A 7,257-nucleotide genomic window follows, 5' to 3' on the forward strand; every position below is an offset into this window, starting at 1 on the left:
AAAGAAATCCATACATGGCATGAATGAAAAATTTTCCCATGAAATTGAGAAAAGAAAATGAAATATCGGAAATGAAGAATTCAACAGATCAAATTAAAAAATGTAGTGGAAAGCCTTAACAACAGACTCAATGAGGCAGAAGAAAGAATATTCTACTTATAAGACAAATTTTTAGTCAGACTAAAAATAAAGAAAAAGAAGAAATTAGAAAACTAAAAGACAGCATTGGAGATTTATGGGATACTATCAAACAATCCAACATAGAGGTCTTAGGAGTTCCTGAAGGTGTGGAAAGAGAGAAGAGATTAGAAGGCCTTTTTAGTGAAATAATCAGAGAAAACTCTCCTAATTTGGAGAAATATAGGGACTTCCACGTACAGGAAGCACACAGAACTCCGAACAGACATGACCAGAAATGATATTCACAATGATACATTGTAGTCAAACTCACCACAGTAAAACAGAAAGAAAAGATTCTAAAATGTGCATGAGAGAAACCCTAGACCACATTCAGAGGATCTCCAAAGACTCACAGCAGACTTCTCACCAGCCCCTACAGACAAAGGAGAGAATGGTAAGATACAGTCCAAGTCTTAAGAAAGAAAAACTGTCAACGCAGAATACTGTACCCTGTAAAGCTCTCATTTATGAATAAAGGTTCAATAAAAACCTCCCACAACAAACAGAAATCGAGAGAATTGGTCACCACTCTTAGTCTTACAAAAGATGCCTAAGGTGAAGGCAGAAAATCTCCCAGTAAAAGTTCAAAGGAAATGCAAAGTAAATGATAGGAGTATGTATGGAAAATAGCAGGGCCACGTCACCTTGAATGTAAATGGCCTCAACCTGCAGTTAAAAGATACAGACTGGGGCCAGTGCTGTGGTGTAGTGGGTAAAGCTGCTGCCTGCAGTGCTGGCAGCCCATATGGGCACCATATCACACCAAAGGACTTAAACAGGCATTTTTCAAAAGAGGACATCCAAACGGCCAGCAGACACATGAAAAAACGCTCAGGATCACTAGCCGAAAGAGAAATGCGAATCAGAACCACAATGAGGTTTCACCTCAACCCCGTTAGAATGGCTCTCACACAGAAATCAACAAACAAATGCTGGCGAGGACGTGAGGAAGGAGGTACCCTAACCCACTGGTGGTGGGAATGTAAAGTGGTACAGCCACTGTGGAAGACAGCATGGAGATACCTCAGAAATCTGAATACAGACCTACCGTACGACCCAGCCATCCACTCCTGGGAATTTACTCAAGGGAAATGAAATCAGCATGTCAAAAAGTTATCTGCACCCCCATGTTTATTGTAGCTCCATTCACAACAGCTAAGACATGGAATCAACACCATGGAATACTACACAGCGGTAAACAAAAAAAGAATGAAATCCGGTCATTTGCAACAAAATGGAAGAATCTGGAAAACATCATACTTAGTGAAATAAGCCAGTCCCAAGAGGACAAATACCATATGTTATCCTTGATCTGTGGCAACTAATAGAGCACCTAAAAGGTAATCTATGGAAGTGAAATTGACACTTTGAGATGTGATAATTCTGAATAGTCCTTGTCTGTTGAGGAACAGTTTTTTTCATACTATTCACTGAATTCTTTACTTAGTATAAACTTAATCGCATGTGTATAAAGTTAATTGAAAATATATCTTAGTAAAAAATAAGAATGGGAATAGGAGAGGGAGGAAGAAGAAGGGTGGGGGTACGAGTAGGAGGGTGGGTATGGTGGGAAGAATCACTATGTTCCTAAAGCTGTATTAGTGAAATGCATCAAGTTAGTATTCCTTAAATAAAAGGTTTCTGGGGAAAAAGAATAAAAATAAAACAGCCACATCCTGCCTCTGATTGGCAAAGGTGATCTGACCGTTCTATACAGCTTACACTTTTACTTCACTGACCAGTGTACAGCCTATTAACTGACCATGATTTTTGATGAATTGCTTACAAATGCAAGAAAAAAGAGGGAAAAGAGACAGTAAGGGGATCACCAACTAGAATCCCTGAGTTCAGGCCATCCATGCAGTTAGCCCTCTAAGTATCTGATGAAAACCAATGACCCAATGGCCTCCAGTCAGGGTACAGATCGCCTGTTCTTCCACAGCTCCAGATGGGGGAACCTGCCTGGCCCTGTAGGCATTCCTCCACCTTGATCTAAGTCGGCTCTGTAGGCCAGTGTATCAGCTCAGTAATCCAGTCACTCAAAATATACACCAAGAAGATTTCTCTGAATGGGGCAGACTAACATCAGAGATCAAAGATGAGAGGCAGAGACCAGTGAAGACAGAACATGCTTCCATTCCAGCTCTCCCTGCTTCCTGGAGACGGGGCAAGTGGAAGAGGTCAGTATCTGTGAAACGGGGTGCTGTAAACAGCAAATACAATGGCAAACACTAAGTGCGGAGCACACAGATGGCACGTGGTAGGAACTCAATAAATGGCTGCCCATTGTCGTAATTATTCATAAGACAGGACTTTTGGGGTAAACATAACGAGAAGTGGAGAAGAGGGTGGGGGGTTGCCCTATGCATTTTTTAATTGAGGTATAATTCATTCTTTGAAAGTATAAAATTCACCCTTTAAAAGTGCATACAACTCAGGGGTTTTTAATATATTCCCAGTACTGTGCTGTCATCACCACTACCTAATTTCAAAATATTTTCACTACCACAGAAAGAAATCCTGTGCCCATGAATAGCCACTCCCCATCCCCTTCCACCTCCTCCCAAGCCCACTGCACACACCAATGCGCTTCTTGCCTCTGCAGAATCATCCACTCTGGCCACTGCCTCTAAGTGGCACCAGACTACGTGTGGCCTTTTGTGTTTGGCTTCTCCCACCTCACATAGCGTTCTGGTGTGGCATGTTGCAGCAGGTATCAGAACTGCACCCTGTTCTACCACACGGACAAACAACAGTTCGCTTACGCACTGCGCAGCCATATGACAACGCTGCCGTGGGCGTGCCTGCACCAGCTTGTGAGCGAACATCTGTTCCAGTTCTCTTGAGGATGCATCCAAGGCAAAACTGCTGGTTCATACATTAACACCACGTTTGTTTTTGAGGAACCACCAGACTCTTCTCCAGTGCACCTAGGGACCGTTTTCTGTAAGCTAAAGCCAAAGATATTTTTTAAACTCTTTAGAACTTAACAGAAAAGAAAAACATGGCAGTAGTGGTGTTGCCTGGTTTCAATCATCAAATCTCAAAATCCATTCAATATAATTAATTTCCATCAGACAACCACTTACCACATTGCTACTGAAAACAGCACACACAGCTAACTGGAAAATCCGCCAACAGAATGATGCCAAATGACATTCATCCCACAGTTCCCAAAGTAACTGCTTTGTGAACTACAAACTTCCACTACCCTCAGGGTCAGCAGGAGATTTAATTCTTTTCTTTAAGGGAAACAGAACATGCAAGAATTGGCATCAGAGTTGTCACGAGAGTTTTCTGGGCTTATGTCACACAGTTAATTTGTTTACTGCACAATGAAGCAAGCAACAGTGCCGCTCAGCTCAACGCCTGGCCAGGTTCTGAAGACTCAAGTTCCGCAACATTTTCCACCTCCAGTCATTCACCCAAACAAAAGACAATGATGTCAAAGAGATCAGAAAAGAGTTCCCATCCCCAAAGCGAACTCCACTTGCCAAAAGGCTAATTCTACAAACAGGAAAGTCACTGTGTCTTCAGCACAGGCAGGTGACAGCTGAAATCTGTGTGTGAAACAACAGAACCCCCCGGCTTCCAGGGGTTCAGTCCTAACACTGCCATGAGACAAGTACCGCAATGATCTGACCTCCAGTCCTCTGTGTGGTCCACTTTACATTACCATAGTGCAAGCACACTGCTGCCATTTCTGGAATGTACTGAGGATTCTTGACTCGTGCACAAACGTTGATCAAGAACTAAAGTAATAAAAGTGCCCAGCAGTATCCTGGGTGCAGAGTTAGGCCATCAACACATGGCAGCTATTATTCTAAACACACACATCCCTGGCACACAACGGGGGATGCTGCGGAGAGGGTCCCGGGCCCTGCAGACCCAGGAGGCAGGGAGGGACGCGATGACAACACAGGGTGTGCTAAGTGACAAGGAGACAGAAAAGCACACAGTGCCACCAAACTGAAGCAATTTGGTGAGGAAAGACTGTCCAAGCAGACTCTCAGAACGAGGAAAATAAATCAATTCTACTAAGGAATGATCAGCATTCAATAAAATGCTACCACGTGAAGTACTCTTAGAACAACCTTCAGTTGTTTAACGTGGTGGTGCAGTCACCCCACAACCAACAAGACTCCTTCTGGGCTCCCCCTGTCAATGCCAATGCCCGCCTCTCCTGGAGTCACCAGCGCCTGATGGCCTGCTGACATCATTACAGTCTGTCTTCACACCTTCTAGAATTCCCTGCAAGCAGAGCCTTCCGCTATGTCTTCCTTTGTTTCTGGCTTCCTCGGCAGAGCGACAAGTCCGAGATCCGCCTGTTACTGGGAGAGCAGCAGTCCATTCTATGTCGCTGCTCAGTGGCGTAGTGGTATTCCATCTTGCGGAGCTGCCACAGCTCACCCTTCTCCTGCCCACAGGCACTGCTGCTGCCACGTGGGGTCTATTACCAACAACGGAGCTGTGAACACCCATCGTGTCTTTGGGTGGGCCCACGTTCTCCCTTTTCTAGGGCAAACGCCCAGGAGTGGAACTGCTGGTCCTAATTCGGTGCGGAGAGGCCGCGTGGCCCTACAGGGAAGCTGCACTCTTCTGCTTGCTCAGTGCCAGCGCAGGCGAGGGCTCCGCTTGCTCCACAGGCCTCAGCGGCAGTCACTGGGACTGCCATCAGTGCAGTGGTGGGCCGGGGCGGGCTGCCAAGAGTTCACATCCCCCTACCGCAGGGCAGCCGAGCATCTTCCCGTGCGTTTCCTTGCCACACAGGTATCCTCTCTGGTGAACTGGGATTCCAGTCGTCTCCCGATTTTAAAATCATGCTCTGTCTTACTGGTTGGAGAGTGTTACGTGCACTCGGGATACAGGTCCTTTATCGGATGCACGTTTCACTCACACTTCCTCCAGGGCTGGGGCTTGCTGTTTCGGGTCCTTAAAAGCGACTTTTGAAGAGAAAGTTTTAAGCTATCATTTCATCCCCTGCGTGCCTTTCATGCTTTCTTGTGTAGGAAATCTGCACCCACCCAAGGCTGAGAAGATTCTCTGCAGGGGTTTCTTCCAGGAAACCGACTGCCTCGCACCTTCTAAATTAGAGGCAGGGTCCATCTTGTTCAGTGTTCATGTCTGTGTGGGGCAAAGGGCAGTCAGTCCTCCGCGCTGATCACTGCTTTTTCAAGCATCCCTTGTTGAAAATGTCAGCGTCTCCTCTGTTGGGTTATCTTGGCACACCGGGCAAAATCGGGGACACGCCTGTGCAGGGATCTACTGCAGCACTCCGGCTTCGCCCCCATCGCCTCTGAGCTGATCCTTAAGCCAACATCACACTATCCCAGTCAATGTGGCTTCGCTGTCTGTGGCATTTCAGTTCCAGTTCACTTCAATATAACTTTCAGAATAAAGCAATCAATTTCTTTAAAAATAAGTCTGCTGGAATCTGATTAGAACTGCATTAAATCCAAAGGTCAACTTGGAAAAGACTGTCATCTTAATATTGGACACTACAGTCTGTGAACATGGGTAGCTTTCACGATCTTTCTACTTATTTATGTCTTTATTTTCTCAAGGCAGTTTTTTACAATTTTAAATGTACAGTTTTGTACATCTTTTCTTAAATGTATCTCCAAGTATATATTTTTGTTTTTGTAAACAATACGATATTCCTAATTTTATTTTCCAAATGTCAATAAATAATATACAGAAACAAAACTACTTTTGTATGTCAATTCTGGATTCTCTTTACTTGCTAGATTATCTTACTCTAACAGACTTTTCACCAATTTCTTAGTGTTTTCTATGTATACAGCCACGAATAGGATTTAGCTTTTTCCTTTCCAATGGGGCATTCATTCCTTTGTTGTTACTTATGTTGCTAACTAGGCTTTTCAGAGCGACATTGAATAAGAACAGTGGAAATGAACACCCTGGCCTTCTAGGCAGCCTTAGGCAGCAAGCATCCCCCATTAAGTTCCACGGTAAGTTCAGATTTTTCTGTGGATGTCCATTAGAAGCTGAACAAGAGGCCTTCTCATATCACAGACCTGTGCCACATTTTATACATCTCTCACTATGACCATGTTTTTCATTCTCGTTTATTCTGACTACATGGTAAAATATACGGATTGAATTCCGGATGTTTAGCAAGCTTTGCGTTCTGAGAACAAATCCCACTGCGTCATAATGAACGACCCATTTTACATTATTATTGCATTCTTTTTCTTTTTAAAAGTACCTATATCTATGAATTCCAAAAGCTCATTCTAAGGGCTTTTTGCATACATGTTTATGAAGGATGATGTTCTATAGTTTTCTTGTAATGCCTTTGACTTCTGTATCAGGAAAATGCTGGTCTCATAAATAAATTGGGGCCGCCGCCGCGGCTCGACAGGCTAATCTTCCACCTGCAGCGCCGGCACACCGGGTTCTAGTCCCGGTTGGGGCGCCGGATTCTGTCCCAGTTGCCCCTCTTCCAGGCCAGCTCTCTGGGGTGGCCAGGGAGTGCAGTGGAGGATGGCCCAAGTACTTGGGCCCTGCACCCCATGGGAGACCAGGAGAAGCACCTGGCTCCTGCCTTCGGATCAGTGCGGTGCGCCAGCCGCAGCGCACCTGACGTGGCGGCCATTGGAGGGTGAACCAACGGCAAAGGAAGACCTTTCTCTCTCTCTCTCACTGTCCACTCTGTCAAAATAAATAAATAAATAAATAAATAAATAAATAGGGAAGCGTTTCTTGCTATTTTCTGAAAGAGTTTTTAATAAAACTGGTACTACTTCTGTTATGTGATAACATTGACAAATGAAACTGCTAACTGACGTTTTGTTTTGCAAAATATTATGCAATGAGTTGCCTCTCTTCTGTTAAAGAAAGGGCTGTTGGGGCACTCTATTTCATCCTGACTCAATTTTGGTGATATGTATCTTTCGAGAAATTCTTCCATTTCATCTAACTTATCAAAATTACTCACAGGGAACTGTTTAAGTGCTTTTTTACCTTTTAGTATCTGTAGAAAATACTGATGTCCTCGTTTCCATTCCTAGTATTGACATTTAATGTCTCCTTTTTATCTTGATCAGTCTGGCT

The 7,257-nt window shown here is 44.2% G+C and overlaps 1 protein-coding gene across 4 annotated transcripts in view; it reads right to left on the bottom strand.

Moving 5' to 3' along the window:
- Positions 1–7,257, bottom strand: part of TRAPPC9 (trafficking protein particle complex subunit 9) — a 564,887-nt gene that overhangs the window by 317,081 nt on the left and 240,549 nt on the right. The gene's annotated exons all lie outside the window — the stretch shown is intronic.

This window comes from Oryctolagus cuniculus, chromosome 6, assembly GCF_051225735.1.
Source record: "Oryctolagus cuniculus isolate XC-2025 breed Fujian yellow rabbit chromosome 6, ASM5122573v1, whole genome shotgun sequence".
Classification (NCBI taxonomy): Eukaryota; Metazoa; Chordata; class Mammalia; order Lagomorpha; family Leporidae; genus Oryctolagus; species Oryctolagus cuniculus.